At 44.8% G+C, this 9,429-nt stretch overlaps 1 pseudogene; it reads right to left on the bottom strand.

Moving 5' to 3' along the window:
• LOC114610878 overlaps positions 1-5,375 on the bottom strand; it is a 29,372-nt pseudogene extending 23,997 nt beyond the window's left edge.
• Between the last annotated feature and the right edge of the window lie 4,054 nt (positions 5,376-9,429).

The following is a 9,429-nucleotide window of genomic DNA, read 5'->3' as shown; positions in this document are numbered from 1 at the left end:
GGAGGAGGAGGAGGAGGAGGAGGAGGAGGAGGAGGAGGAGGAGGAGGGGCATGTGACCTGCGGACTGATTTGTTTATGCAGATGTGGTTGAAGCCCAGAGCTCAGAGCCACAGGCATCTTTCTGCTCACTCACAGCACTTAATTCAGATAACTTCCCTCTTATGAAGAGCCAATTTGCCAATTATCTCTGAACTGTCTGATTAGGTGGCTTTCACCTAAGATGCTCTGCCACACGCTATGGGCTTCTGAGGTCAGTTCTCGTTCAAAGACAGGGGCGGGGCTTGGCTGAGAACCACTAGATACAGACAAGCCTCTCTTCTATAGGGTCTACATACCTTTGAGTTTGCACCTAGACAGTGTGAGTTTTAAAAAAGCACCAGCAGCGGTCATAAAGCTCCCATTTCTCTCTCCTTGCTGCTAATTACAGTCACCTTGGGACTTCTAAAAAATTGTTCACATGGAGGCCCCCATTCCCAGGGATGCCAATTTTGTGAGTCTGTGTTGGGGCCCAGATAGTCATGCTTTTCAAAGCTCCCAGATGAGTTTCGCACAATCCAGTTATGGGAAGAGCTGATTTTATTCTTGCAGAGTGCCAGGGATGGGACAAAGATTCAAAAATACGAGCTCAGAGACAGGAAAGCGCTGCCTTTTTGTGGTCAGGGGAGCCATGTCCAGCAGGCTTAGTAATTAATGGAGGGTGGCTTGGAGAACAGTCCGGGCTGGAAAATTATTTGGATGAGGCACTCCATGGAACCAGGGAACCTAAACGTGTTTGAATTGGAATTGTGAAGCGAGGGTATTGGCATGCTGAGGACAGATACGAGGAACCAGGGAGTAATGGCCTTCCCTCTCTTCAGAGAAAAGTGTGGGGCCTCAGTGAGGAGCAGCACCTGCCACTATGAGAATTCATGTTTATTAAAAATTACTATTAAAAATGTCTATTCAAAATTACTTTTTTCATCCCATTCTTAATTTGCTTCTGTGTATATAGAAACTCTGCATACACATACACACATATAGCAATATCTATATTTATATATGGAGAAAGACTATATATACTTATCTATCTATCTATCTACCTATCTATCTTATATATAGAGAGGAAAAGACACCTTTATATATACATATGTACACATACATACATACTCATACATATACATACACACATGCACACATACACACACGCATACACACATACATATACATATGGTCTCTCCGGGACTATAACTTTCATGAAGTCAGGGAGCTGTCAAAGTTAGCTCTCATTGGGGCAGCAGAACTTAATTACTGATCTATGTATGTCACCGAACCTTTCTCTGGAATCCTACAGACCCCTTAGGTCATCTTCCAGAGCTTCTGAAAGGTAGAAATTTTGCTTATAGGTTGATAAGGGATTCATTTGACAATAGAGTCAAAGAATCAGCCATAAAAACAGAGGTGACAGCGTCCTTTTAAGAGCTGGCCCAGAGCATTTGATAAGAATACAGGGGAAAAAAATCAGGGCACGGCGAATCATATTTGGGAGAAAATCTCTTTTGAAAAGCTTAGGATAGGTCATGTTGTTTTGTTTTCTTCTTCTTTTTTTCATGCTTGTCAACTTGGCTGAATAATTTGCTTAAGATAAGTGGCTGAGAATGGTAGGTTTCACATAGGGGAATCAAGCACACTCTGGGCTCTGTGAGCAACATGTCTACTCTGGAGGGCCTGGCTTGGGTGGTGCAAATTTTGTGGGTGGGGAGATAGATTATGCATTCAGACAGGTTCAATGTCTTCTTGGCTTCTGCACAAGATTTCTAGGGTGCCAGCACATTAACCAATTTCCAATGCAAACAGACACCATCCATCAGCAAGGCTGAAAAGAGCCCTGTGTCTACAGTGTGTCAGGTTCTCAGACATGAGCCAAATGAGTTAATATCTTCTCATTGTCATCTTTATTAAGCCTTTGTTAAGCTAATCTTGGCTAATGATGTGTCTCTGTCAGACATCTTTTAATAAAGTAAGTGTTCTTTACATAACCTCTCCAGAGAGAATGCTGTAGCGTTGGAAGCACAGAGACTGGCAACATCCAAAGCATAAGTGGTTTGGCCAGTGCTGGCAGCGCAGAGCCACTTGCTGGATGTTCTCACAGCATAACCAGGAAACTACTCAATAATCATGGCTTGGGCTTTGAGGACAATATTTATAGGCAGTTGTGGTTGGGTGTTCTTTAGTCTTTGTAAGGAGAGTTGGAGAGTTTGGGATGAAACATGCAGAAAGCCAATCCCATTACCATGGCTCAGTCCTATCCATGGGAACTATGACACATCTTGTGATTAAGCCCCCATGTTTGTAGCCATCTTTTGCGTGGTAGTACAGAGCTTGGACACTGAGGTTTAGGGGCCAAGTCTTCCATCAAAGGCTACTGCACCTGCTCTAGAGAAGAACCTCTCTGACTATGGGCAATGGTGTATGTGTGATATTTCTAGGGATTGGCTGTGGGGTACAGTTCCGGAATCCCCTTTTGAGGCCTCCCAAGAGTGTTACTTCACTCAGGTATGTGGGTCTCTGTTCCTTGGTGCCCTCTCTTTCTGAAGAAGGCCTACCTTGTCACTATCAAAACCCTACCACTGTGTTCTGTGGAGGCAGGACAAATGCATCATCCTGGTTTCTCTTGAGGGCAGCCATTTCTTTATCAATTGCCTACCTTCCCTTACTAGTCCATAGTCCTTCAGGATGGGGAGGCATGTTCTGGCCAGACAGGAGGCCAACACAGCTAACAGTGCCATTTCAGAGCCAGGCTCCCTGATCTACCGTGCTTTCTCCTTCCAGTTGGGTGACATGATCTCTCAGGGTCTCGGTTTCCTCACTGCCAAGTAAGACAACAGCGTAGCACTCTCTGTGCAGTTTTACAGGGACTGACCAAGTGACAGTCTGAGTAGTTACTAAGTAGTAGATGCCACATAAGTCAATCAGTGTCAGGAATTGCTTAGCTGTTTTTCTCCCAAAATGCTTGGCTTTCTTCAAAGGTCTCACTGTAGAATTCAGAACCCACCTCCAGTCTTTGTGTCAGACTGTGGCTTTTTCACAGATGTCAGGAACCCCAAGGTCACTGTCTCTTCCTAGAGTACCCTGCTGTCCTTCATGAGGCTCCCTTCTACCTCTCCTTGTCACTTTAGTGGACTACTGTTGGACCCCATTTCGGCCCTGGTTTGGGCATTGTGGACAAACCCAAGCCTTGCTCAAGTTTCTTCAGCCTTGTGGAAGAGCCTAAGCCTGGCTTGAGTTTTGAGACCTGTCTCAGTCACTTCTGTATCAGGGGACTCAGCAAGACCTGTTTGGTCCTGCCTATGTCCCCCACCCCCCCACTGCTAATGTAGAGCTTTGCCATTGGCCCTGTCAGTCACCCTTCCCCGCCTCCTACGTCATCTCACCCTACCCAAAATCCCCCTCCCTATGCTCTAAGTTTATATAAGTGAGAGGCTGATGCAATAAAGTTGAGTTCCTGCTTTGACAAGACTCCTGGCCTGGTGTGTTTCTTTTGGGCTGTTGACACCATCCTGCTCGGAGAGACCCAGCAGGACCAGAACTGCTCTCCTCTCTCCTGGACCTGCTGGCAAGGAGCCAACAGACCACTTGAGTTTTTTTTGAACCTCAGTGTCCTCATCTATAAGATGGGACTAAAAGCAGCTCCATATTCTTGAAGGAGCTGTGGTCAGAGGCAAAACAAAACCAAACAAAACAACCCTGGAGATTCAGGAGGCAAATGAGTGAGAAGGATGTTCCAAGCCCCTGTCTTCTCTTCTTGGCCCCAGAAAGATGCCTCCTCATGGGACAGTGTGCTTGATGTAAAGTGTGGGGTCTCATCCATATCTAGACCCAGAACTCAGGCAGTGATTGGCAGGCATGTGTTGGATGAATATGTGAGGGAGGGGACTGGGTTTTTCTAAATGCTTGTGATTCATACCTGACAGTATTCCCAAAGCACAGAAAATTAGTTGGCTGGAAACTGGAGGCCCACTAACTTGGACTCAGATCAGGCTCCCACCAAGCTGAGGGAATACTGAGATTTTGGTATCAGCAATGGCCTATTGGTGCCAGAGGTCTGAGCCCAGAGGGTGGTGGGAGAGCTGGGTGGATCTATTAATTCTGTTCTGCACTGGATCAGAATGGGTAGTTTTGGTGACCATTAAATCCATCCTCTGTGGGCTCAGGGGGAATTTTAATGGAGGCTTGGGCTTAGGCTCATAATTCAGGAGTAGTGCATGAGAACCAATCTGTTCAGGTGACAACCCAAGGTCAGAGCAGAGAGAACTCTGCAAGACCCAGATCGAGGTCCCAGCATGCTGTAACCCTGCCCTTGCAGTTGTCACACTGAATATGAATAGTAAGTACCACATGACCTCCCAGAGCCAGGCCGAGTGTCCTGGAAGGCTAGAGGTCTTGGTTGATTCATCTGGATCCTCCGTGGAAGGGCAGGAAAGATCAGGGCTGAGTGAATCAGTCAGTACACAAGTGAATGAGCGAATTCACAGCAGGGTGTCAGGGAGCAAACTCCAAACTCCAGTGACCAGAAACCACTAAATCAGGAGGCCAAGCCAGTCATTTTGCCTTCTCTGATCCTTGGTTCTATCCCTTGCCAACATATACTGGGTCTGAAATCAGGACCTTAGGGGCTACATCAGGTTGTAATGTGTTTTGCTTGTGTAGCATTAAAATGTAAAATTACACACTCTAAATGCATTTATGCAGAGCACAGTGATCCACAGAAGCATCCCTGGGCTAGTACGAGTGTCCTATGAACCCTTTGTGTGGTGTGTGTGTGTGTGTGTGTGTGTGTGTGTGTGTGTGTGTGTGAGAGAGAGAGAGAGAGAGAGAGAGAGAGAGAGAGAGACCTGTAAGCCTAAGGAAGCTTGGCATCAGAAGCATCTAGAACTCATTTGCTCTGATGTGATGTGCTAAAAATTTATTAACAGAAGAGGGCTAAATAAATGAAGCAAAACAGAGTAAAAGGAGCAGAAGAAGAAAAGAAAAAAAGTAGAGAAAAGGGAATGACAGACAGGTTGGAAAAATAAGCAAGAAAAAAAATGTTTTGTCCCAGAAAGAAACTCTAACCTGTCCTTTGAATCAAAAACAAATCCACCACCAATTAGGAGAAAAGTGAACCAACTGACAGTTACTGGGAGAGACTGCTATTCCTGGGCGTACAGGCACTGCCCCAAGTGCCTGGCCATAACTGAGCCCAGAAATGCACCCACCTCTGCTCCTGTAAGCAAAAAGACTTGACCTCAGGACCAGCAGACCCCTCAGACGCTGCCCTAGAGAATAGCTCACCTGGCCACAGTGGTTTCCACCCAAAGACCAGGGGGAGGGAGGCTGGGAGCGCCGGCGCTGGCCATGGTGCTGAATTATTAATGCTCATTTCAGTTATCCTTCGCTTCAGCAGAAATATGACAAAGCAATCCCGGATAATGAAATCAGCCACACTTCTGCTGTTCACAGCAGGTTTTCAGGGGGCAAATTTTTTACCCCCACAGTCACGGCACTGATTGAGTTACATGTTTGTGGGTGGGGTCTGACTCCCCGTGTTATCGATTGGTATGTAGTACATAGATTAGAGGGACCTGAGGCCGTTTATTACAGTGGGTCAGTGACTGCTCAGAGCCAGATGGTAGAAGAGAGACTCGGCAGAACCAGCAGCTGTCATTTCTGAGAGAAATCCTGGGGGATGGCAGGAGGCCACACAGCCTTAGTCCAATCTGACAAATCTTTACCATCCCTGCATCTACCTGTCACAGAACTGTCGTGCTTTGAATGACATCTGAGCTCGTGGAATTGCTTTAATATGAAGAATGAGATATGAGATCCTGCAGCTTTCCATATCTTTTCTTCCTCTCTGTGCCCCACCCCACCTATGTAGTATTAATTTTTTTTCAAAATCCAAGAAACTAGTAATTAAAGTTATGTTCAATCATCCAGCAACTCCAGGGCCCCAATCCAGAGACACAGACAAGTTCCAGGCCAAGGAACACTCAGGCATGTAGACATGCTTTGTTTTCTCATGCTGAACAAATAGCCTACATGTGACTAAAGACACTCACTTTAGTTGGCTATACGTTAAAATTAGGGATGTGACAGAACCCAGAGTCAGGGGCTTCTCCTGACATATCTGCAGATCCCAAGCCCACAGACAATTGTCAGAGGTAGAAGCTCAGTTGTCACTGTGGTCCTCCCCCCAGTGTTGTGTACAGTGTCATGGAACATGGACATACACACACACACACACACACACACACGACATAAAAAAGAAATAAACAAATTCACCACCATATACCATTTCCCGATTTCCTGATGCCAAAAAGTAGGCAGAAGAACTTGACAGATTTTTGTCATAACTGTAATTGGGATTCACACAACATTGTTTCTTAAAGCATTCATCTTCAAAGTGTTATTTTCTTTTGAAATGCTTCAGCTGGGTCACAGGTCTCTCATTACTCCAATCGTAAACCTGCCCAGGAAATAGGAACACTGCCATTCAAAGAATAGACAATGGAGATCATTTCCAGTCTGTAGTAGAGTGACTAGGTCAATGTCACCCTGGACTGTGAGGTAGAATCAAGTTGAGAGCAATTGTGAGGTGGAGCAAACACATTTGACCAGATCAGCTTCTGTGGGCTAGCCTGCGGCACCTGGCACCAGTGAAGTAGTATTTGATCACTATTAGTTATTGAGTAAAGCTATCAGCTAGTAGTTGAGCCATTGTGTATTGTGCCATTCACATGGAATTTGGGACACTCTCAATTGCGTTTCATCTCTCATCCAATGGCACATTTTTGAGATAGGGTCTCATGTGGCTCAAGCTGGGCTCAAATGGATTTCTGACTTTCCTACCTCAGCCTCCTAGGTGCTGGGATACTCTTTCCACTCTGGACCCATTTTCATCTGGGGAAAAATTTTATGTGATTCTGGTTTTTATCTAAAAGCAGGTGAATAAATCAAATTCTTGCTGATAATAAATCATAAGAAGATTTATTTTAAAATAATTCTTTGGAATGCTTATAATTTTTCCATTTCTTAGAGATGAAAGCAAATTTGCTTAGTAATGAATGTGCTTCTTTAGTTTTACATAAAGAATTAAGTCTTGGCTAAACAGTTCATACTGCAAGGCGTAGAGCATCTTCAACATTTCTCAAGTTGATGGGTATTTTGATTGTATGAGTGTCTGTGCTGAGAATGTCATTTCACATATCTACATAGTACAAAATGACAGGAGTTTGTTTGGGGCCATTTCAGTAATGGTTGGAAATTTTGTTCTAATCCCAAGTCAAAATTCATTTAACAGAGTTTTAAATGAAATTCAAGTCAGAAACTCAAGCACCTCTCTCTCTCTCTTTCTCTCTCTCTCTCTCTCTCTCTCTCTCTCTCTCTCTCTCTCCCTCCCTCCCTCCCTCCCTCCCTCCCTCTCTCTCTCTCTCTCTCTCTCTCTCTCTCACACACACACACACACACACACACACACACACACAAACACACAAAGAGAGAGAGAGAGAGAGAGAGAGAGAGAGAGAGAGAGAGAGAGAGAGAATGAGAATACATATACAGGTGTGAAAGGGCCTTTCCCTTGCTAGCAAGAATTCTACCGCTGAAATACCTCCCCAGTCTTCTTTATACCTATTTATTTTGAGACAGGCTCTCGCTAAGCTTCCCAGGCTGATCTTCAGCTTATTCTGTTCAGGCAGGCCTCAGCTTCCTGAGTGGTGAGTGTTTTAGTTAGAGTTTCCATTGCTGTGAAGAGACACCGTGACCAAGGCAACTCTTATAAAGGGCAACATTATATTGGGGCTGGCTTACAGGTTCAGAGGTTCAGACTATTATCATCGAGGCGAGACAGTGGAGGAGCTTAGAGTTCTCCATCTTGATTTGAAGGTTTCTAGAAGAAGACTGATGTTCAGGTAGCTAGGATAAGGTTCTCAAAGTCCAGTCCCACAGTGACACACTTCCTCCAACAAGGCCACACCTCCTAATAGGGCCAATTGTATTCAAACCACCACAGTGAGCTTGTGAGTCTATACCACAACTCCAGAGTCAAACAACAAGCTTTAAAACCAGACATTCTAGCATAATACAACCAACGTACACTAATTTGATACCAACATAGTAAGGGACAGTGGTAGGAAAATATTAAAAGAATTTGTTTTGTGTAATTATGTTTAAGTGCATAATACTTTGTATGTGCAGTAAAAGCATTGTAATTTGTAATGTACAGAAGTTTGGAATTTGAGCCCAAGTATTCAGGAAGTATTTGTTGGCATTGCCTGGAGAGACACGCATGCACGGTGCAAAGCGAGCATGTTGTGTGTTCAGAACCAGCACTTCAGTCAGGTTTTGAGATGCCACAGGCGTGAACAGTGTCAGAAGAGCCTTGAACTCATGACACCTTCGGTTTCAAGTTAATCTCTGGCTAGCATATGTTCAGAAAACTTAGTGTTGCCAAACTTTTCAAAAAATTAGTAAACTTACAGGAGTCTACCATAATTATCGTCAGAGAGGCTATGGATGGAAGGAGATACAGAGACCCACAAGCTGGAGCTCTGGGAATCCTTCAGAAAAGGAGGATGAAGGAGCCAGAGGGCTAGGGATACCACAAGAAAGCCCACAGAATCAACTAACCTGTGCTCATAGAAGTTCACAGAGACTGAACTGACAGTCAGGGAACCTGAGAGTCTGACCTAAGTCCTCTCTCTATATGTTATGGCTGTGTAATTTGCTTTTCTTGTGGGACTTCTAACAGTGGGAGCAGAGTCTTTGCCTGTTTTGGGATCCTTTTCTTCCCACTGGATCACCTCATCAACCCTTAATACGAGGAGGTACCCAGTCTTATTGCAGTTTGACATGCCATGTTTGGTCGATATTCCTGGGAGGCCTGTACTGTTCTGAAGAGAAATGGAAGAGAAGTGGATGGGGGAGGGGAGACATGGAGGAGAAGGGGGAGGTGAAACTGTAATATATGAGAGAAGAGTAAATTTAAGAAAAAAAATCATACCATTTTTAATACTAAAAATAATGAATCATTTAGGAATTATCTTAGGGTTTTACTGCTGTGAACAGACACCATGACCAAGGCAAGTCTTATAAAGAACCAGAGCTGGGTGCAGTGGCAGTCACTTGTATCTCTCGTGATTCAAGATGCTGAGGCAGGTGGATTGCTTGAGTCCAGGGGTTTGGGTTCAGTCTGGGCAACATAGTCTCTTAGGGGAAAAAATGGATGAAAACTCAAGACTGGGCCTTTGGCTCTCTGTCATTTGATATCCTAAAATATGGCTCTGGTAAAGTCATCAACACAGAGAAGACAAAACTGTTGGAGTCTCATGTGAATGGCACTAGAACACATGTCTCCCGGAGGGAGCACACCCACTGGAGGACACATCCAGCCCTTTGGCTTCGGGCAGATGG

The sequence above is a fragment of the Grammomys surdaster genome, unplaced genomic scaffold, assembly GCF_004785775.1.
Source record: "Grammomys surdaster isolate TR1022 unplaced genomic scaffold, NIH_TR_1.0 126063, whole genome shotgun sequence".
Classification (NCBI taxonomy): domain Eukaryota; kingdom Metazoa; phylum Chordata; class Mammalia; order Rodentia; family Muridae; genus Grammomys; species Grammomys surdaster.
This window is presented reverse-complemented; position numbering and strand designations above follow the sequence as displayed.